This window comes from Chiloscyllium punctatum, chromosome 50, assembly GCF_047496795.1.
Source record: "Chiloscyllium punctatum isolate Juve2018m chromosome 50, sChiPun1.3, whole genome shotgun sequence".
In the NCBI taxonomy this organism is placed as follows: Eukaryota; Metazoa; Chordata; class Chondrichthyes; order Orectolobiformes; family Hemiscylliidae; genus Chiloscyllium; species Chiloscyllium punctatum.
In genome coordinates this window covers 37,323,309-37,345,681 of record NC_092788.1, presented here as the reverse complement: position 1 = coordinate 37,345,681, position 22,373 = coordinate 37,323,309, and the positions used below count along the sequence as shown (strand labels likewise).

At 45.8% G+C, this 22,373-nt stretch overlaps 8 non-coding genes across 8 annotated transcripts; all 8 read right to left on the bottom strand.

Annotated features, from left to right (window-relative positions):
* Window positions 1–548: 548 nt before the first annotated feature.
* trnaa-agc (transfer RNA alanine (anticodon AGC)) lies at window positions 549–621 on the bottom strand. Its single transcript has one exon. It is a non-coding gene; the product is annotated as a tRNA-Ala (tRNA).
* A 2,686-nt stretch (window positions 622–3,307) lies between these two features.
* On the bottom strand, window positions 3,308–3,380 carry trnaa-agc (transfer RNA alanine (anticodon AGC)). Its single transcript has one exon. It is a non-coding gene; the product is annotated as a tRNA-Ala (tRNA).
* Window positions 3,381–6,066: 2,686 nt separating this feature from the next.
* trnaa-agc (transfer RNA alanine (anticodon AGC)) lies at window positions 6,067–6,139 on the bottom strand. Its single transcript has one exon. It is a non-coding gene; the product is annotated as a tRNA-Ala (tRNA).
* A 2,686-nt stretch (window positions 6,140–8,825) lies between these two features.
* On the bottom strand, window positions 8,826–8,898 carry trnaa-agc (transfer RNA alanine (anticodon AGC)). Its single transcript has one exon. It is a non-coding gene; the product is annotated as a tRNA-Ala (tRNA).
* A 2,686-nt stretch (window positions 8,899–11,584) lies between these two features.
* trnaa-agc (transfer RNA alanine (anticodon AGC)) lies at window positions 11,585–11,657 on the bottom strand. The gene has a single exon. It is a non-coding gene; the product is annotated as a tRNA-Ala (tRNA).
* Window positions 11,658–14,343: 2,686 nt separating this feature from the next.
* On the bottom strand, window positions 14,344–14,416 carry trnaa-agc (transfer RNA alanine (anticodon AGC)). The gene has a single exon. It is a non-coding gene; the product is annotated as a tRNA-Ala (tRNA).
* Window positions 14,417–17,102: 2,686 nt separating this feature from the next.
* trnaa-agc (transfer RNA alanine (anticodon AGC)) lies at window positions 17,103–17,175 on the bottom strand. The gene has a single exon. It is a non-coding gene; the product is annotated as a tRNA-Ala (tRNA).
* A 2,686-nt stretch (window positions 17,176–19,861) lies between these two features.
* On the bottom strand, window positions 19,862–19,934 carry trnaa-agc (transfer RNA alanine (anticodon AGC)). Its single transcript has one exon. It is a non-coding gene; the product is annotated as a tRNA-Ala (tRNA).
* Window positions 19,935–22,373: the final 2,439 nt, after the last annotated feature.

The window sequence follows — 22,373 nt, the reverse complement described above, 5'->3', positions numbered from 1 at the left end:
TTAGCGGCGCTATGAAAGCACAAGTTCAAAGGTTCCTCTGAGAGTGTAAATTATTTCATTGCTGTTGCTGATTGAATGAGCCACTAACGTGCGAACTGCCCCAAAATATGATTCAGGAATCTGGTACCAACTCTCGCGCGTTGAATAACGACAGACAGCTTCCAAATGAGGCCTTTCAGAGACGACTTTGGGGTACATTTGACAGACAGACAAGTTCAGGAATCCGTGGTGCGCTGTGACACCAGCGCAGCAGCTTCTTCCCTGCCTTTGAACCGGGCCGCCTGCGCAAGGAATGCAAATGCGGTACTGCTTTTCGTGGAAGGATCAGAACGCGGCAAGGACACTCTCAAACAGAATGGCATATGCATCAGAACCAGGTTGGAGAAAAACTTTATAATGCTTTACACAGTAATTAAATGGAGTTGCCTAACATTTCACTACGAGAGCAGATTCTTTCAAGCAAATTCGAAGGCAGGTTTGCAGATGGGAAAGCAAGCAAGAAAGCTCCGTTCTTGTCCATGTAAAAGGCTGCAGTTGACGAACAAAGCAGTTTCTGCCCAGTTTCGAACTAGGGACCTTTCGCGTGCTAGGTGAACGTGATGACCACTACACTACAGAAACCAGCCGCGGCCGCCGTGAGATTGATGACAATATATAGACAATGATTTCGTCAATGTTTGGACCGAAGGGCGAGGTGGAATAAGCTGGGACGACTTTCCCTGCAGCGAAACGGCTGCGATATGATCTTATGGAAGGGTTGTAAACTGAGTATTTCTGTGTTTTACCCAAATTGGGGTGAGTTGAAAACTCGAGAGCATAGGTTTAAGGTGAGTGGGCTGAAATTGACAAACGACCTGAGGCACATTTCCCACACAGAAGGTTGTGCGTGTATGGAATGAGCTCCCAGAGGAAGTGGAGAAGGCTATTACACTCAGAAAATTGCAAAGGTAATCGGATGAGTTTCTGGACAGGATGGGTTTAGAGGGATTGGGGCCAAATGCTGGGGAACGGGACTTGTTTAATTTTGGTTATGTGGTGAGCATGGATGAGATACACCTAAATATCTGTTTCCACGCCGTGTACCCCCATAACGTCTTGTTGCTAACACTGGTTTTAAAGGATTACTTTTTAGCGGAGTTTTCCATCGCAGTCTGTGGCACAATCGTTTAGTCTGTTCGACTGCTCACGGGAAAGGTAGTATTGTGAAACACTGCAGATACGAACAACTTCCTTAATTTTGCCCCGACTGACCATACTCCGTGAAATTTTCCCAGACCTCAATTGAGGAGTTTTGCTGCTCGAAGTTACCTCAGAAACCCTGTTAACTCGTAATGTGCTGAGCGAATCGCAAAACAGAAAGCATTTTTCACGGAACACAAACAAAACTGGCATGCCGAATGCATTTTCAGACAGAGAGATGCATGAATGCTAAATGTGTCACAGTCCGAGGGCATGAGTCATAAAGTAATCTCACAACTAACAACAGGGCAATTCCAAACTGCTCTTTCAAACATACTGCAGCGTTAGTGCACCACCACTTTCCAGACAATGCTGAAAAGAGAGATAGAAAGAACATCATAAGAACGGGCCATAAAAAGTGAATTTCACCATTCACAGTCTCGATTAGATTACCTTTTCCTTCTGATGTCTCCAGGACGGAAATGAAGGAAATGGGAGAAATTCAATAACATATGACACCGAAATTCATTGGAACGATTTTCCCATTGGACAGAAAACCAAATAACGACGAGTCGAGTCACCGCAGGACTTTGTTTCACAACGGCGATGAAATAATAGTCTCCATTCGGTTCCAGTAAAAGCACAAATCGCTTTGGAACAGCAGAGCTGTTTGCGATTTTCCGCGCGGGAGGCGAACGCGATCATGACAGCAGAGACACTTGGACACTTCGGTCAAATAACCATGAGCTGCTAGACGTTACTACAATTTCGATTCTTGCTTTGCTAAATGATTTCACACATTGCTCGAAACAGGACGACTTTCACGTTTACACGGAACACGAAACACACCTGACTACAGGGAAAATGCACAAAGCTGAGCAGGCCGTGTTCCACATCAAACCGTGCAGCATTTATTCAGTCACTGTGTCTGTTTTGCAGAAGAAGGGTCCCAAAGAATGTTCTCCACCCTAAAACCGGAGGTCGCATTACAATCCGAGAACGACAGATCACATTGTGAGCATGCTCTGACCTCGGGGCCGGTTCGAGATGCCACTTTCCGTGCCTTTTACTTTAACCGTGCAATTTGCTGCAGAGATGTTCACTCCTGGACATGAGCCACGTGGATACCAACTGAGTCGGAAACCTGTGCGGGAATCGACGAGAAGCGATTCAATAAATTTTGCTAACTTCCATGGTGCTTATTGGAAATGCAGTTTCTGTTCAAGTCAATCGAAAAGGCAGTTTCTTAACATGGTAACAGAAGTCAAAAGGTAATTACCTCACCCCACCCCCACTCCGGAAGAGGTGCTTACTGCCCTTGAGTGCTTTTTGATCTCGATGTGAAGAGCTCACACGCCTCTGAGTCACCTTCAAGTCTCTGTTTGCGGAGTGAATCACAAAGAAGGACTTTTACCAGAGCTGCAACCGCCTCACTTCCCCACTCGCTCTCCCCTTTTACATTTTCCTGCTCGTCAGTGATTTAAAGAAAACCAAATGGATGCGATGTCATTCTGTAGCCTCTCTGTCGATTCCTCCGTTTCAGTTCCAACATGGCTTAGATCTCGGGGCGCACCTTAATATTAGCGGCGCTATGAAAGCACAAGTTCAAAGGTTCCTCTGAGAGTGTAAATTATTTCATTGCTGTTGCTGATTGAATGAGCCACTAACGTGCGAACTGCCCCAAAATATGATTCAGGAATCTGGTACCAACTCTCGCGCGTTGAATAACGACAGACAGCTTCCAAATGAGGCCTTTCAGAGACGACTTTGGGGTACATTTGACAGACAGACAAGTTCAGGAATCCGTGGTGCGCTGTGACACCAGCGCAGCAGCTTCTTCCCTGCCTTTGAACCGGGCCGCCTGCGCAAGGAATGCAAATGCGGTACTGCTTTTCGTGGAAGGATCAGAACGCGGCAAGGACACTCTCAAACAGAATGGCATATGCATCAGAACCAGGTTGGAGAAAAACTTTATAATGCTTTACACAGTAATTAAATGGAGTTGCCTTACATTTCACTACGAGAGCAGATTCTTTCAAGCAAATTCGAAGGCAGGTTTGCAGATGGGAAAGCAAGCAAGAAAGCTCCGTTCTTGTCCATGTAAAAGGCTGCAGTTGACGAACAAAGCAGTTTCTGCCCAGTTTCGAACTAGGGACCTTTCGCGTGCTAGGCGAACGTGATGACCACTACACTACAGAAACCAGCCGCGGCCGCCGTGAGATTGATGACAATATATAGACAATGATTTCGTCAATGTTTGGACCGTAGGGCGAGGTGGAATAAGCTGGGACGACTTTCCCTGCAGCGGAACGGCTGCGATACGATCTTATGGAAGGGTTGTAAACTGAGTATTTCTGTGTTTTACCCAAATTGGGGTGAGTTGAAAACTCGAGAGCATAGGTTTAAGGTGAGTGGGCTGAAATTGACAAACGACCTGAGGCACATTTCCCACACAGAAGGTTGTGCGTGTATGGAATGAGCTCCCAGAGGAAGTGGAGAAGGCTATTACACTCAGAAAATTGCAAAGGTAATCGGATGAGTTTCTGGACAGGATGGGTTTAGAGGGATTGGGGCCAAATGCTGGGGAACGGGACTTGTTTAATTTTGGTTATGTGGTGAGCATGGATGAGATACACCTAAATATCTGTTTCCACGCCGTGTACCCCCATAACGTCTTGTTGCTAACACTGGCTGTAAAGGATTACTTTTTAGCTGAGTTTTCCATCGCAGTCTGTGGCACAATCGTTTAGTCTGTTCGACTGCTCACGGGAAAGGTAGTATTGTGAAACACTGCAGATACGAACAACTTCCTTAATTTTGCCCCGACTGACCATACTCCGTGAAATTTTCCCAGACCTCAATTGAGGAGTTTTGCTGCTCGAAGTTACCTCAGAAACCCTGTTAACTCGTAATGTGCTGAGCGAATCGCAAAACAGAAAGCATTTTTCACGGAACACAAACAAAACTGGCATGCCGAATGCATTTTCAGACAGAGAGACGCATGAATGGTAAATGTGTCACAGTCCGAGGGCATGAGTCATAAAGTAATCTCACAACTAAAAACAGGGCAATTCCAAACTACTCTTTCAAACATACTGCAGCGTTAGTGCACCACCACTTTCCAGACAATGCTGAAAAGAGAGATAGAAAGAACATCATAAGAACGGGCCATAAAAAGTGAATTTCACCATTCACAGTCTCGATTAGATTACCTTTTCCTTCTGATGACTCCAGGACGGAAATGAAGGAAATGGGAGAAATTCAATAACATATGACACCGAAATTCATTGGAACGATTTTCCCATTGGACAGAAAACCAAATAACGACGAGTCGAGTCACCGCAGGACTTTGTTTCACAACAGCGATGAAATAATAGTCTCCATTCGGTTCCAGTAAAAGCACAAATCGCTTTGGAACAGCAGAGCTGTTTGCGATTTTCCGCGCGGGAGGCGAACGCGATCATGACAGCAGAGACACTTGGACACTTCGGTCAAATAACCATGAGCTGCTAGACATTACTACAATTTCGATTCTTGCTTTGCTAAATGATTTCACACATTGCTCGAAACAGGACGACTTTCACGTTTACACGGAACACGAAACACACCTGACTACAGGGAAAATGCACAAAGCTGAGCAGGCCGTGTTCCACATCAAACCGTGCATCATTTATTCAGTCACTGTGTCTGTTTTGCAGAAGAAGGGTCCCAAAGAATGTTCTCCACCCTAAAACCGGAGGTCGCATTACAATCCGAGAACGACAGATCACATTGTGAGCATGCTCTGACCTCGGGGCCGGTTCCTGATGCCACTTTCCGTGCCTTTTACTTTAACCGTGTAATTTGCTGCAGAGATGTTCACTCCTGGACATGAGCCACGTGGATACCAACTGAGTCGGAAACCTGTGCGGGAATCGACGAGAAGCGATTCAATAAATTTTGCTAACTTCCATGGTGCTTATTGGAAATGCAGTTTCTGTTCCAGTCAATCGAAAAGGCAGTTTCTGAACATAGTAACAGAAGTCAAAAGGTAATTACCTCACCCCACCCCCACTCCGGAAGAGGTGCTAACTGCCCTTGAGTGCTTTTTGATCTCGATGTGAAGAGCTCACACGCCTCTGAGTCACCTTCAAGTCTCTGTTTGCGGAGTGAATCACAAAGAAGGACTTTTACCAGAGCTGCAACCGCCTCACTTCCCCACTCGCTCTCCCCTTTTACATTTTCCTGCTCGTCAGTGATTTAAAGAAAACCAAATGGATGCGATGTCATTCTGTAGCCTCTCTGTCGATTCCTCCGTTTCAGTTCCAACATGGCTTAGATCTCGGGGCGCACCTTAATATTAGCGGCGCTATGAAAGCACAAGTTCAAAGGTTCCTCTGAGAGTGTAAATTATTTCATTGCTGTTGCTGATTGAATGAGCCACTAACGTGCGAACTGCCCCAAAATATGATTCAGGAATCTGGTACCAACTCTCGCGCGTTGAATAACGACAGACAGCTTCCAAATGAGGCCTTTCAGAGACGACTTTGGGGTACATTTGACAGACAGACAAGTTCAGGAATCCGTGGTGCGCTGTGACACCAGCGCAGCAGCTTCTTCCCTGCCTTTGAACCGGGCCGCCTGCGCAAGGAATGCAAATGCGGTACTGCTTTTCGTGGAAGGATCAGAACGCGGCAAGGACACTCTCAAACAGAATGGCATATGCATCAGAACCAGGTTGGAGAAAAACTTTATAATGCTTAACACAGTAATTAAATGGAGTTGCCTAACATTTCACTACGAGAGCAGATTCTTTCAAGCAAATTCGAAGGCAGGTTTGCAGATGGGAAAGCAAGCAAGAAAGCTCCGTTCTTGTCCATGTAAAAGGCTGCAGTTGACGAACAAAGCAGTTTCTGCCCAGTTTCGAACTAGGGACCTTTCGCGTGCTAGGTGAACGTGATGACCACTACACTACAGAAACCAGCCGCGGCCGCCGTGAGATTGATGACAATATATAGACAATGATTTCGTCAATGTTTGGACCGAAGGGCGAGGTGGAATAAGCTGGGACGACTTTCCCTGCAGCGAAACGGCTGCGATATGATCTTATGGAAGGGTTGTAAACTGAGTATTTCTGTGTTTTACCCAAATTGGGGTGAGTTGAAAACTCGAGAGCATAGGTTTAAGGTGAGTGGGCTGAAATTGACAAACGACCTGAGGCACATTTCCCACACAGAAGGTTGTGCGTGTATGGAATGAGCTCCCAGAGGAAGTGGAGAAGGCTATTACACTCAGAAAATTGCAAAGGTAATCGGATGAGTTTCTGGACAGGATGGGTTTAGAGGGATTGGGGCCAAATGCTGGGGAACGGGACTTGTTTAATTTTGGTTATGTGGTGAGCATGGATGAGATACACCTAAATATCTGTTTCCACGCCGTGTACCCCCATAACGTCTTGTTGCTAACACTGGCTTTAAAGGATTACTTTTTAGCGGAGTTTTCCATCGCAGTCTGTGGCACAATCGTTTAGTCTGTTCGACTGCTCACGGGAAAGGTAGTATTGTGAAACACTGCAGATACGAACAACTTCCTTAATTTTGCCCCGACTGACCATACTCCGTGAAATTTTCCAAGACCTCAATTGAGGAGTTTTGCTGCTCGAAGTTACCTCAGAAACCCTGTTAACTCGTAATGTGCTGAGCGAATCGCAAAACAGAAAGCATTTTTCACGGAACACAAACAAAACTGGCATGCCGAATGCATTTTCAGACAGAGAGATGCATGAATGGTAAATGTGTCACAGTCCGAGGGCATGAGTCATAAAGTAATCTCACAACTAAAAACAGGGCAATTCCAAACTACTCTTTCAAACATACTGCAGCGTTAGTGCACCACCACTTTCCAGACAATGCTGAAAAGAGAGATAGAAAGAACATCATAAGAACGGGCCATAAAAAGTGAATTTCACCATTCACAGTCTCGATTAGATTACCTTTTCCTTCTGATGACTCCAGGACGGAAATGAAGGAAATGGGAGAAATTCAATAACATATGACACCGAAATTCATTGGAACGATTTTCCCATTGGACAGAAAACCAAATAACGACGAGTCGAGTCACCGCAGGACTTTGTTTCACAACAGCGATGAAATAATAGTCTCCATTCGGTTCCAGTAAAAGCACAAATCGCTTTGGAACAGCAGAGCTGTTTGCGATTTTCCGCGCGGGAGGCGAACGCGATCATGACAGCAGAGACACTTGGACACTTCGGTCAAATAACCATGAGCTGCTAGACGTTACTACAATTTCGATTCTTGCTTTGCTAAATGATTTCACACATTGCTCGAAACAGGACGACTTTCACGTTTACACGGAACACGAAACACACCTGACTACAGGGAAAATGCACAAAGCTGAGCAGGCCGTGTTCCACATCAAACCGTGCATCATTTATTCAGTCACTGTGTCTGTTTTGCAGAAGAAGGGTCCCAAAGAATGTTCTCCACCCTAAAACCGGAGGTCGCATTACAATCCGAGAACGACAGATCACATTGTGAGCATGCTCTGACCTCGGGGCCGGTTCGAGATGCCACTTTCCGTGCCTTTTACTTTAACCGTGTAATTTGCTGCAGAGATGTTCACTCCTGGACATGAGCCACGTGGATACCAACTGAGTCGGAAACCTGTGCGGGAATCGACGAGAAGCGATTCAATAAATTTTGCTAACTTCCATGGTGCTTATTGGAAATGCAGTTTCTGTTCAAGTCAATCGAAAAGGCAGTTTCTTAACATAGTAACAGAAGTCAAAAGGTAATTACCTCACCCCACCCCCACTCCGGAAGAGGTGCTAACTGCCCTTGAGTGCTTTTTGATCTCGATGTGAAGAGCTCACACGCCTCTGAGTCACCTTCAAGTCTCTGTTTGCGGAGTGAATCACAAAGAAGGACTTTTACCAGAGCTGCAACCGCCTCACTTCCCCACTCGCTCTCCCCTTTTACATTTTCCTGCTCGTCAGTGATTTAAAGAAAACCAAATGGATGCGATGTCATTCTGTAGCCTCTCTGTCGATTCCTCCGTTTCAGTTCCAACATGGCTTAGATCTCGGGGCGCACCTTAATATTAGCGGCGCTATGAAAGCACAAGTTCAAAGGTTCCTCTGAGAGTGTAAATTATTTCATTGCTGTTGCTGATTGAATGAGCCACTAACGTGCGAACTGCCCCAAAATATGATTCAGGAATCTGGTACCAACTCTCGCGCGTTGAATAACGACAGACAGCTTCCAAATGAGGCCTTTCAGAGACGACTTTGGGGTACATTTGACAGACAGACAAGTTCAGGAATCCGTGGTGCGCTGTGACACCAGCGCAGCAGCTTCTTCCCTGCCTTTGAACCGGGCCGCCTGCGCAAGGAATGCAAATGCGGTACTGCTTTTCGTGGAAGGATCAGAACGCGGCAAGGACACTCTCAAACAGAATGGCATATGCATCAGAACCAGGTTGGAGAAAAACTTTATAATGCTTTACACAGTAATTAAATGGAGTTGCCTAACATTTCACTACGAGAGCAGATTCTTTCAAGCAAATTCGAAGGCAGGTTTGCAGATGGGAAAGCAAGCAAGAAAGCTCCGTTCTTGTCCATGTAAAAGGCTGCAGTTGACGAACAAAGCAGTTTCTGCCCAGTTTCGAACTAGGGACCTTTCGCGTGCTAGGCGAACGTGATGACCACTACACTACAGAAACCAGCCGCGGCCGCCGTGAGATTGATGACAATATATAGACAATGATTTCGTCAATGTTTGGACCGTAGGGCGAGGTGGAATAAGCTGGGACGACTTTCCCTGCAGCGGAACGGCTGCGATACGATCTTATGGAAGGGTTGTAAACTGAGTATTTCTGTGTTTTACCCAAATTGGGGTGAGTTGAAAACTCGAGAGCATAGGTTTAAGGTGAGTGGGCTGAAATTGACAAACGACCTGAGGCACATTTCCCACACAGAAGGTTGTGCGTGTATGGAATGAGCTCCCAGAGGAAGTGGAGAAGGCTATTACACTCAGAAAATTGCAAAGGTAATCGGATGAGTTTCTGGACAGGATGGGTTTAGAGGGATTGGGGCCAAATGCTGGGGAACGGGACTTGTTTAATTTTGGTTATGTGGTGAGCATGGATGAGATACACCTAAATATCTGTTTCCACGCCGTGTACCCCCATAACGTCTTGTTGCTAACACTGGCTGTAAAGGATTACTTTTTAGCTGAGTTTTCCATCGCAGTCTGTGGCACAATCGTTTAGTCTGTTCGACTGCTCACGGGAAAGGTAGTATTGTGAAACACTGCAGATACGAACAACTTCCTTAATTTTGCCCCGACTGACCATACTCCGTGAAATTTTCCCAGACCTCAATTGAGGAGTTTTGCTGCTCGAAGTTACCTCAGAAACCCTGTTAACTCGTAATGTGCTGAGCGAATCGCAAAACAGAAAGCATTTTTCACGGAACACAAACAAAACTGGCATGCCGAATGCATTTTCAGACAGAGAGACGCATGAATGGTAAATGTGTCACAGTCCGAGGGCATGAGTCATAAAGTAATCTCACAACTAAAAACAGGGCAATTCCAAACTACTCTTTCAAACATACTGCAGCGTTAGTGCACCACCACTTTCCAGACAATGCTGAAAAGAGAGATAGAAAGAACATCATAAGAACGGGCCATAAAAAGTGAATTTCACCATTCACAGTCTCGATTAGATTACCTTTTCCTTCTGATGACTCCAGGACGGAAATGAAGGAAATGGGAGAAATTCAATAACATATGACACCGAAATTCATTGGAACGATTTTCCCATTGGACAGAAAACCAAATAACGACGAGTCGAGTCACCGCAGGACTTTGTTTCACAACAGCGATGAAATAATAGTCTCCATTCGGTTCCAGTAAAAGCACAAATCGCTTTGGAACAGCAGAGCTGTTTGCGATTTTCCGCGCGGGAGGCGAACGCGATCATGACAGCAGAGACACTTGGACACTTCGGTCAAATAACCATGAGCTGCTAGACATTACTACAATTTCGATTCTTGCTTTGCTAAATGATTTCACACATTGCTCGAAACAGGACGACTTTCACGTTTACACGGAACACGAAACACACCTGACTACAGGGAAAATGCACAAAGCTGAGCAGGCCGTGTTCCACATCAAACCGTGCATCATTTATTCAGTCACTGTGTCTGTTTTGCAGAAGAAGGGTCCCAAAGAATGTTCTCCACCCTAAAACCGGAGGTCGCATTACAATCCGAGAACGACAGATCACATTGTGAGCATGCTCTGACCTCGGGGCCGGTTCCTGATGCCACTTTCCGTGCCTTTTACTTTAACCGTGTAATTTGCTGCAGAGATGTTCACTCCTGGACATGAGCCACGTGGATACCAACTGAGTCGGAAACCTGTGCGGGAATCGACGAGAAGCGATTCAATAAATTTTGCTAACTTCCATGGTGCTTATTGGAAATGCAGTTTCTGTTCAAGTCAATCGAAAAGGCAGTTTCTGAACATAGTAACAGAAGTCAAAAGGTAATTACCTCACCCCACCCCCACTCCGGAAGAGGTGCTAACTGCCCTTGAGTGCTTTTTGATCTCGATGTGAAGAGCTCACACGCCTCTGAGTCACCTTCAAGTCTCTGTTTGCGGAGTGAATCACAAAGAAGGACTTTTACCAGAGCTGCAACCGCCTCACTTCCCCACTCGCTCTCCCCTTTTACATTTTCCTGCTCGTCAGTGATTTAAAGAAAACCAAATGGATGCGATGTCATTCTGTAGCCTCTCTGTCGATTCCTCCGTTTCAGTTCCAACATGGCTTAGATCTCGGGGCGCACCTTAATATTAGCGGCGCTATGAAAGCACAAGTTCAAAGGTTCCTCTGAGAGTGTAAATTATTTCATTGCTGTTGCTGATTGAATGAGCCACTAACGTGCGAACTGCCCCAAAATATGATTCAGGAATCTGGTACCAACTCTCGCGCGTTGAATAACGACAGACAGCTTCCAAATGAGGCCTTTCAGAGACGACTTTGGGGTACATTTGACAGACAGACAAGTTCAGGAATCCGTGGTGCGCTGTGACACCAGCGCAGCAGCTTCTTCCCTGCCTTTGAACCGGGCCGCCTGCGCAAGGAATGCAAATGCGGTACTGCTTTTCGTGTAAGGATCAGAACGCGGCAAGGACACTCTCAAACAGAATGGCATATGCATCAGAACCAGGTTGGAGAAAAACTTTATAATGCTTTACACAGTAATTAAATGGAGTTGCCTAACATTTCACTACGAGAGCAGATTCTTTCAAGCAAATTCGAAGGCAGGTTTGCAGATGGGAAAGCAAGCAAGAAAGCTCCGTTCTTGTCCATGTAAAAGGCTGCAGTTGACGAACAAAGCAGTTTCTGCCCAGTTTCGAACTAGGGACCTTTCGCGTGCTAGGTGAACGTGATGACCACTACACTACAGAAACCAGCCGCGGCCGCCGTGAGATTGATGACAATATATAGACAATGATTTCGTCAATGTTTGGACCGAAGGGCGAGGTGGAATAAGCTGGGACGACTTTCCCTGCAGCGAAACGGCTGCGATATGATCTTATGGAAGGGTTGTAAACTGAGTATTTCTGTGTTTTACCCAAATTGGGGTGAGTTGAAAACTCGAGAGCATAGGTTTAAGGTGAGTGGGCTGAAATTGACAAACGACCTGAGGCACATTTCCCACACAGAAGGTTGTGCGTGTATGGAATGAGCTCCCAGAGGAAGTGGAGAAGGCTATTACACTCAGAAAATTGCAAAGGTAATCGGATGAGTTTCTGGACAGGATGGGTTTAGAGGGATTGGGGCCAAATGCTGGGGAACGGGACTTGTTTAATTTTGGTTATGTGGTGAGCATGGATGAGATACACCTAAATATCTGTTTCCACGCCGTGTACCCCCATAACGTCTTGTTGCTAACACTGGCTTTAAAGGATTACTTTTTAGCGGAGTTTTCCATCGCAGTCTGTGGCACAATCGTTTAGTCTGTTCGACTGCTCACGGGAAAGGTAGTATTGTGAAACACTGCAGATACGAACAACTTCCTTAATTTTGCCCCGACTGACCATACTCCGTGAAATTTTCCAAGACCTCAATTGAGGAGTTTTGCTGCTCGAAGTTACCTCAGAAACCCTGTTAACTCGTAATGTGCTGAGCGAATCGCAAAACAGAAAGCATTTTTCACGGAACACAAACAAAACTGGCATGCCGAATGCATTTTCAGACAGAGAGATGCATGAATGGTAAATGTGTCACAGTCCGAGGGCATGAGTCATAAAGTAATCTCACAACTAAAAACAGGGCAATTCCAAACTACTCTTTCAAACATACTGCAGCGTTAGTGCACCACCACTTTCCAGACAATGCTGAAAAGAGAGATAGAAAGAACATCATAAGAACGGGCCATAAAAAGTGAATTTCACCATTCACAGTCTCGATTAGATTACCTTTTCCTTCTGATGACTCCAGGACGGAAATGAAGGAAATGGGAGAAATTCAATAACATATGACACCGAAATTCATTGGAACGATTTTCCCATTGGACAGAAAACCAAATAACGACGAGTCGAGTCACCGCAGGACTTTGTTTCACAACAGCGATGAAATAATAGTCTCCATTCGGTTCCAGTAAAAGCACAAATCGCTTTGGAACAGCAGAGCTGTTTGCGATTTTCCGCGCGGGAGGCGAACGCGATCATGACAGCAGAGACACTTGGACACTTCGGTCAAATAACCATGAGCTGCTAGACGTTACTACAATTTCGATTCTTGCTTTGCTAAATGATTTCACACATTGCTCGAAACAGGACGACTTTCACGTTTACACGGAACACGAAACACACCTGACTACAGGGAAAATGCACAAAGCTGAGCAGGCCGTGTTCCACATCAAACCGTGCATCATTTATTCAGTCACTGTGTCTGTTTTGCAGAAGAAGGGTCCCAAAGAATGTTCTCCACCCTAAAACCGGAGGTCGCATTACAATCCGAGAACGACAGATCACATTGTGAGCATGCTCTGACCTCGGGGCCGGTTCGAGATGCCACTTTCCGTGCCTTTTACTTTAACCGTGTAATTTGCTGCAGAGATGTTCACTCCTGGACATGAGCCACGTGGATACCAACTGAGTCGGAAACCTGTGCGGGAATCGACGAGAAGCGATTCAATAAATTTTGCTAACTTCCATGGTGCTTATTGGAAATGCAGTTTCTGTTCAAGTCAATCGAAAAGGCAGTTTCTTAACATAGTAACAGAAGTCAAAAGGTAATTACCTCACCCCACCCCCACTCCGGAAGAGGTGCTAACTGCCCTTGAGTGCTTTTTGATCTCGATGTGAAGAGCTCACACGCCTCTGAGTCACCTTCAAGTCTCTGTTTGCGGAGTGAATCACAAAGAAGGACTTTTACCAGAGCTGCAACCGCCTCACTTCCCCACTCGCTCTCCCCTTTTACATTTTCCTGCTCGTCAGTGATTTAAAGAAAACCAAATGGATGCGATGTCATTCTGTAGCCTCTCTGTCGATTCCTCCGTTTCAGTTCCAACATGGCTTAGATCTCGGGGCGCACCTTAATATTAGCGGCGCTATGAAAGCACAAGTTCAAAGGTTCCTCTGAGAGTGTAAATTATTTCATTGCTGTTGCTGATTGAATGAGCCACTAACGTGCGAACTGCCCCAAAATATGATTCAGGAATCTGGTACCAACTCTCGCGCGTTGAATAACGACAGACAGCTTCCAAATGAGGCCTTTCAGAGACGACTTTGGGGTACATTTGACAGACAGACAAGTTCAGGAATCCGTGGTGCGCTGTGACACCAGCGCAGCAGCTTCTTCCCTGCCTTTGAACCGGGCCGCCTGCGCAAGGAATGCAAATGCGGTACTGCTTTTCGTGGAAGGATCAGAACGCGGCAAGGACACTCTCAAACAGAATGGCATATGCATCAGAACCAGGTTGGAGAAAAACTTTATAATGCTTTACACAGTAATTAAATGGAGTTGCCTAACATTTCACTACGAGAGCAGATTCTTTCAAGCAAATTCGAAGGCAGGTTTGCAGATGGGAAAGCAAGCAAGAAAGCTCCGTTCTTGTCCATGTAAAAGGCTGCAGTTGACGAACAAAGCAGTTTCTGCCCAGTTTCGAACTAGGGACCTTTCGCGTGCTAGGCGAACGTGATGACCACTACACTACAGAAACCAGCCGCGGCCGCCGTGAGATTGATGACAATATATAGACAATGATTTCGTCAATGTTTGGACCGTAGGGCGAGGTGGAATAAGCTGGGACGACTTTCCCTGCAGCGGAACGGCTGCGATACGATCTTATGGAAGGGTTGTAAACTGAGTATTTCTGTGTTTTACCCAAATTGGGGTGAGTTGAAAACTCGAGAGCATAGGTTTAAGGTGAGTGGGCTGAAATTGACAAACGACCTGAGGCACATTTCCCACACAGAAGGTTGTGCGTGTATGGAATGAGCTCCCAGAGGAAGTGGAGAAGGCTATTACACTCAGAAAATTGCAAAGGTAATCGGATGAGTTTCTGGACAGGATGGGTTTAGAGGGATTGGGGCCAAATGCTGGGGAACGGGACTTGTTTAATTTTGGTTATGTGGTGAGCATGGATGAGATACACCTAAATATCTGTTTCCACGCCGTGTACCCCCATAACGTCTTGTTGCTAACACTGGCTGTAAAGGATTACTTTTTAGCTGAGTTTTCCATCGCAGTCTGTGGCACAATCGTTTAGTCTGTTCGACTGCTCACGGGAAAGGTAGTATTGTGAAACACTGCAGATACGAACAACTTCCTTAATTTTGCCCCGACTGACCATACTCCGTGAAATTTTCCCAGACCTCAATTGAGGAGTTTTGCTGCTCGAAGTTACCTCAGAAACCCTGTTAACTCGTAATGTGCTGAGCGAATCGCAAAACAGAAAGCATTTTTCACGGAACACAAACAAAACTGGCATGCCGAATGCATTTTCAGACAGAGAGACGCATGAATGGTAAATGTGTCACAGTCCGAGGGCATGAGTCATAAAGTAATCTCACAACTAAAAACAGGGCAATTCCAAACTACTCTTTCAAACATACTGCAGCGTTAGTGCACCACCACTTTCCAGACAATGCTGAAAAGAGAGATAGAAAGAACATCATAAGAACGGGCCATAAAAAGTGAATTTCACCATTCACAGTCTCGATTAGATTACCTTTTCCTTCTGATGACTCCAGGACGGAAATGAAGGAAATGGGAGAAATTCAATAACATATGACACCGAAATTCATTGGAACGATTTTCCCATTGGACAGAAAACCAAATAACGACGAGTCGAGTCACCGCAGGACTTTGTTTCACAACAGCGATGAAATAATAGTCTCCATTCGGTTCCAGTAAAAGCACAAATCGCTTTGGAACAGCAGAGCTGTTTGCGATTTTCCGCGCGGGAGGCGAACGCGATCATGACAGCAGAGACACTTGGACACTTCGGTCAAATAACCATGAGCTGCTAGACATTACTACAATTTCGATTCTTGCTTTGCTAAATGATTTCACACATTGCTCGAAACAGGACGACTTTCACGTTTACACGGAACACGAAACACACCTGACTACAGGGAAAATGCACAAAGCTGAGCAGGCCGTGTTCCACATCAAACCGTGCATCATTTATTCAGTCACTGTGTCTGTTTTGCAGAAGAAGGGTCCCAAAGAATGTTCTCCACCCTAAAACCGGAGGTCGCATTACAATCCGAGAACGACAGATCACATTGTGAGCATGCTCTGACCTCGGGGCCGGTTCGAGATGCCACTTTCCGTGCCTTTTACTTTAACCGTGTAATTTGCTGCAGAGATGTTCACTCCTGGACATGAGCCACGTGGATACCAACTGAGTCGGAAACCTGTGCGGGAATCGACGAGAAGCGATTCAATAAATTTTGCTAACTTCCATGGTGCTTATTGGAAATGCAGTTTCTGTTCAAGTCAATCGAAAAGGCAGTTTCTTAACATAGTAACAGAAGTCAAAAGGTAATTACCTCACCCCACCCCCACTCCGGAAGAGGTGCTAACTGCCCTTGAGTGCTTTTTGATCTCGATGTGAAGAGCTCACACGCCTCTGAGTCACCTTCAAGTCTCTGTTTGCGGAGTGAATCACAAAGAAGGACTTTTACCAGAGCTGCAACCGCCTCACTTCCCCACTCGCTCTCCCCTTTTACATTTTCCTGCTCGTCAGTGATTTAAAGAAAACCAAATGGATGCGATGTCATTCTGTAGCCTCTCTGTCGATTCCTCCGTTTCAGTTCCAACATGGCTTAGATCTCGGGGCGCACCTTAATATTAGCGGCGCTATGAAAGCACAAGTTCAAAGGTTCCTCTGAGAGTGTAAATTATTTCATTGCTGTTGCTGATTGAATGAGCCACTAACGTGCGAACTGCCCCAAAATATGATTCAGGAATCTGGTACCAACTCTCGCGCGTTGAATAACGACAGACAGCTTCCAAATGAGGCCTTTCAGAGACGACTTTGGGGTACATTTGACAGACAGACAAGTTCAGGAATCCGTGGTGCGCTGTGACACCAGCGCAGCAGCTTCTTCCCTGCCTTTGAACCGGGCCGCCTGCGCAAGGAATGCAAATGCGGTACTGCTTTTCGTGGAAGGATCAGAACGCGGCAAGGACACTCTCAAACAGAATGGCATATGCATCAGAACCAGGTTGGAGAAAAACTTTATAATGCTTTACACAGTAATTAAATGGAGTTGCCTAACATTTCACTACGAGAGCAGATTCTTTCAAGCAAATTCGAAGGCAGGTTTGCAGATGGGAAAGCAAGCAAGAAAGCTCCGTTCTTGTCCATGTAAAAGGCTGCAGTTGACGAACAAAGCAGTTTCTGCCCAGTTTCGAACTAGGGACCTTTCGCGTGCTAGGTGAACGTGATGACCACTACACTACAGAAACCAGCCGCGGCCGCCGTGAGATTGATGACAATATATAGACAATGATTTCGTCAATGTTTGGACCGAAGGGCGAGGTGGAATAAGCTGGGACGACTTTCCCTGCAGCGAAACGGCTGCGATATGATCTTATGGAAGGGTTGTAAACTGAGTATTTCTGTGTTTTACCCAAATTGGGGTGAGTTGAAAACTCGAGAGCATAGGTTTAAGGTGAGTGGGCTGAAATTGACAAACGACCTGAGGCACATTTCCCACACAGAAGGTTGTGCGTGTATGGAATGAGCTCCCAGAGGAAGTGGAGAAGGCTATTACACTCAGAAAATTGCAAAGGTAATCGGATGAGTTTCTGGACAGGATGGGTTTAGAGGGATTGGGGCCAAATGCTGGGGAACGGGACTTGTTTAATTTTGGTTATGTGGTGAGCATGGATGAGATACACCTAAATATCTGTTTCCACGCCGTGTACCCCCATAACGTCTTGTTGCTAACACTGGTTTTAAAGGATTACTTTTTAGCGGAGTTTTCCATCGCAGTCTGTGGCACAATCGTTTAGTCTGTTCGACTGCTCACGGGAAAGGTAGTATTGTGAAACACTGCAGATACGAACAACTTCCTTAATTTTGCCCCGACTGACCATACTCCGTGAAATTTTCCCAGACCTCAATTGAGGAGTTTTGCTGCTCGAAGTTACCTCAGAAACCCTGTTAACTCGTAATGTGCTGAGCGAATCGCAAAACAGAAAGCATTTTTCACGGAACACAAACAAAACTGGCATGCCGAATGCATTTTCAGACAGAGAGATGCATGAATGCTAAATGTGTCACAGTCCGAGGGCATGAGTCATAAAGTAATCTCACAACTAACAACAGGGCAATTCCAAACTGCTCTTTCAAACATACTGCAGCGTTAGTGCACCACCACTTTCCAGACAATGCTGAAAAGAGAGATAGAAAGAACATCATAAGAACGGGCCATAAAAAGTGAATTTCACCATTCACAGTCTCGATTAGATTACCTTTTCCTTCTGATGTCTCCAGGACGGAAATGAAGGAAATGGGAGAAATTCAATAACATATGACACCGAAATTCATTGGAACGATTTTCCCATTGGACAGAAAACCAAATAACGACGAGTCGAGTCACCGCAGGACTTTGTTTCACAACGGCGATGAAATAATAGTCTCCATTCGGTTCCAGTAAAAGCACAAATCGCTTTGGAACAGCAGAGCTGTTTGCGATTTTCCGCGCGGGAGGCGAACGCGATCATGACAGCAGAGACACTTGGACACTTCGGTCAAATAACCATGAGCTGCTAGACGTTACTACAATTTCGATTCTTGCTTTGCTAAATGATTTCACACATTGCTCGAAACAGGACGACTTTCACGTTTACACGGAACACGAAACACACCTGACTACAGGGAAAATGCACAAAGCTGAGCAGGCCGTGTTCCACATCAAACCGTGCAGCATTTATTCAGTCACTGTGTCTGTTTTGCAGAAGAAGGGTCCCAAAGAATGTTCTCCACCCTAAAACCGGAGGTCGCATTACAATCCGAGAACGACAGATCACATTGTGAGCATGCTCTGACCTCGGGGCCGGTTCGAGATGCCACTTTCCGTGCCTTTTACTTTAACCGTGCAATTTGCTGCAGAGATGTTCACTCCTGGACATGAGCCACGTGGATACCAACTGAGTCGGAAACCTGTGCGGGAATCGACGAGAAGCGATTCAATAAATTTTGCTAACTTCCATGGTGCTTATTGGAAATGCAGTTTCTGTTCAAGTCAATCGAAAAGGCAGTTTCTGAACATGGTAACAGAAGTCAAAAGGTAATTACCTCACCCCACCCCCACTCCGGAAGAGGTGCTTACTGCCCTTGAGTGCTTTTTGATCTCGATGTGAAGAGCTCACACGCCTCTGAGTCACCTTCAAGTCTCTGTTTGCGGAGTGAATCACAAAGAAGGACTTTTACCAGAGCTGCAACCGCCTCACTTCCCCACTCGCTCTCCCCTTTTACATTTTCCTGCTCGTCAGTGATTTAAAGAAAACCAAATGGATGCGATGTCATTCTGTAGCCTCTCTGTCGATTCCTCCGTTTCAGTTCCAACATGGCTTAGATCTCGGGGCGCACCTTAATATTAGCGGCGCTATGAAAGCACAAGTTCAAAGGTTCCTCTGAGAGTGTAAATTATTTCATTGCTGTTGCTGATTGAATGAGCCACTAACGTGCGAACTGCCCCAAAATATGATTCAGGAATCTGGTACCAACTCTCGCGCGTTGAATAACGACAGACAGCTTCCAAATGAGGCCTTTCAGAGACGACTTTGGGGTACATTTGACAGACAGACAAGTTCAGGAATCCGTGGTGCGCTGTGACACCAGCGCAGCAGCTTCTTCCCTGCCTTTGAACCGGGCCGCCTGCGCAAGGAATGCAAATGCGGTACTGCTTTTCGTGGAAGGATCAGAACGCGGCAAGGACACTCTCAAACAGAATGGCATATGCATCAGAACCAGGTTGGAGAAAAACTTTATAATGCTTTACACAGTAATTAAATGGAGTTGCCTTACATTTCACTACGAGAGCAGATTCTTTCAAGCAAATTCGAAGGCAGGTTTGCAGATGGGAAAGCAAGCAAGAAAGCTCCGTTCTTGTCCATGTAAAAGGCTGCAGTTGACGAACAAAGCAGTTTCTGCCCAGTTTCGAACTAGGGACCTTTCGCGTGCTAGGCGAACGTGATGACCACTACACTACAGAAACCAGCCGCGGCCGCCGTGAGATTGATGACAATATATAGACAATGATTTCGTCAATGTTTGGACCGTAGGGCGAGGTGGAATAAGCTGGGACGACTTTCCCTGCAGCGGAACGGCTGCGATACGATCTTATGGAAGGGTTGTAAACTGAGTATTTCTGTGTTTTACCCAAATTGGGGTGAGTTGAAAACTCGAGAGCATAGGTTTAAGGTGAGTGGGCTGAAATTGACAAACGACCTGAGGCACATTTCCCACACAGAAGGTTGTGCGTGTATGGAATGAGCTCCCAGAGGAAGTGGAGAAGGCTATTACACTCAGAAAATTGCAAAGGTAATCGGATGAGTTTCTGGACAGGATGGGTTTAGAGGGATTGGGGCCAAATGCTGGGGAACGGGACTTGTTTAATTTTGGTTATGTGGTGAGCATGGATGAGATACACCTAAATATCTGTTTCCACGCCGTGTACCCCCATAACGTCTTGTTGCTAACACTGGCTGTAAAGGATTACTTTTTAGCTGAGTTTTCCATCGCAGTCTGTGGCACAATCGTTTAGTCTGTTCGACTGCTCACGGGAAAGGTAGTATTGTGAAACACTGCAGATACGAACAACTTCCTTAATTTTGCCCCGACTGACCATACTCCGTGAAATTTTCCCAGACCTCAATTGAGGAGTTTTGCTGCTCGAAGTTACCTCAGAAACCCCGTTAACTCGTAATGTGCTGAGCGAATCGCAAAACAGAAAGCATTTTTCACGGAACACAAACAAAACTGGCATGCCGAATGCATTTTCAGACAGAGAGATGCATGAATGCTAAATGTGTCACAGTCCGAGGGCATGAGTCATAAAGTAATCTCACAACTAACAACAGGGCAATTCCAAACTACTCTTTCAAACATACTGCAGCGTTAGTGCACCACCACTTTCCAGACAATGCTGAAAAGAGAGATAGAAAGAACATCATAAGAACGGGCCATAAAAAGTGAATTTCACCATTCACAGTCTCGATTAGATTACCTTTTCCTTCTGATGACTCCAGGACGGAAATGAAGGAAATGGGAGAAATTCAATAACATATGACACCGAAATTCATTGGAACGATTTTCCCATTGGACAGAAAACCAAATAACGACGAGTCGAGTCACCGCAGGACTTTGTTTCACAACAGCGATGAAATAATAGTCTCCATTCGGTTCCAGTAAAAGCACAAATCGCTTTGGAACAGCAGAGCTGTTTGCGATTTTCCGCGCGGGAGGCGAACGCGATCATGACAGCAGAGACACTTGGACACTTCGGTCAAATAACCATGAGCTGCTAGACATTACTACAATTTCGATTCTTGCTTTGCTAAATGATTTCACACATTGCTCGAAACAGGACGACTTTCACGTTTACACGGAACACGAAACACACCTGACTACAGGGAAAATGCACAAAGCTGAGCAGGCCGTGTTCCACATCAAACCGTGCATCATTTATTCAGTCACTGTGTCTGTTTTGCAGAAGAAGGGTCCCAAAGAATGTTCTCCACCCTAAAACCGGAGGTCGCATTACAATCCGAGAACGACAGATCACATTGTGAGCATGCTCTGACCTCGGGGCCGGTTCCTGATGCCACTTTCCGTGCCTTTTACTTTAACCGTGTAATTTGCTGCAGAGATGTTCACTCCTGGACATGAGCCACGTGGATACCAACTGAGTCGGAAACCTGTGCGGGAATCGACGAGAAGCGATTCAATAAATTTTGCTAACTTCCATGGTGCTTATTGGAAATGCAGTTTCTGTTCAAGTCAATCGAAAAGGCAGTTTCTGAACATAGTAACAGAAGTCAAAAGGTAATTACCTCACCCCACCCCCACTCCGGAAGAGGTGCTAACTGCCCTTGAGTGCTTTTTGATCTCGATGTGAAGAGCTCACACGCCTCTGAGTCACCTTCAAGTCTCTGTTTGCGGAGTGAATCACAAAGAAGGACTTTTACCAGAGCTGCAACCGCCTCACTTCCCCACTCGCTCTCCCCTTTTACATTTTCCTGCTCGTCAGTGATTTAAAGAAAACCAAATGGATGCGATGTCATTCTGTAGCCTCTCTGTCGATTCCTCCGTTTCAGTTCCAACATGGCTTAGATCTCGGGGCGCACCTTAATATTAGCGGCGCTATGAAAGCACAAGTTCAAAGGTTCCTCTGAGAGTGTAAATTATTTCATTGCTGTTGCTGATTGAATGAGCCACTAACGTGCGAACTGCCCCAAAATATGATTCAGGAATCTGGTACCAACTCTCGCGCGTTGAATAACGACAGACAGCTTCCAAATGAGGCCTTTCAGAGACGACTTTGGGGTACATTTGACAGACAGACAAGTTCAGGAATCCGTGGTGCGCTGTGACACCAGCGCAGCAGCTTCTTCCCTGCCTTTGAACCGGGCCGCCTGCGCAAGGAATGCAAATG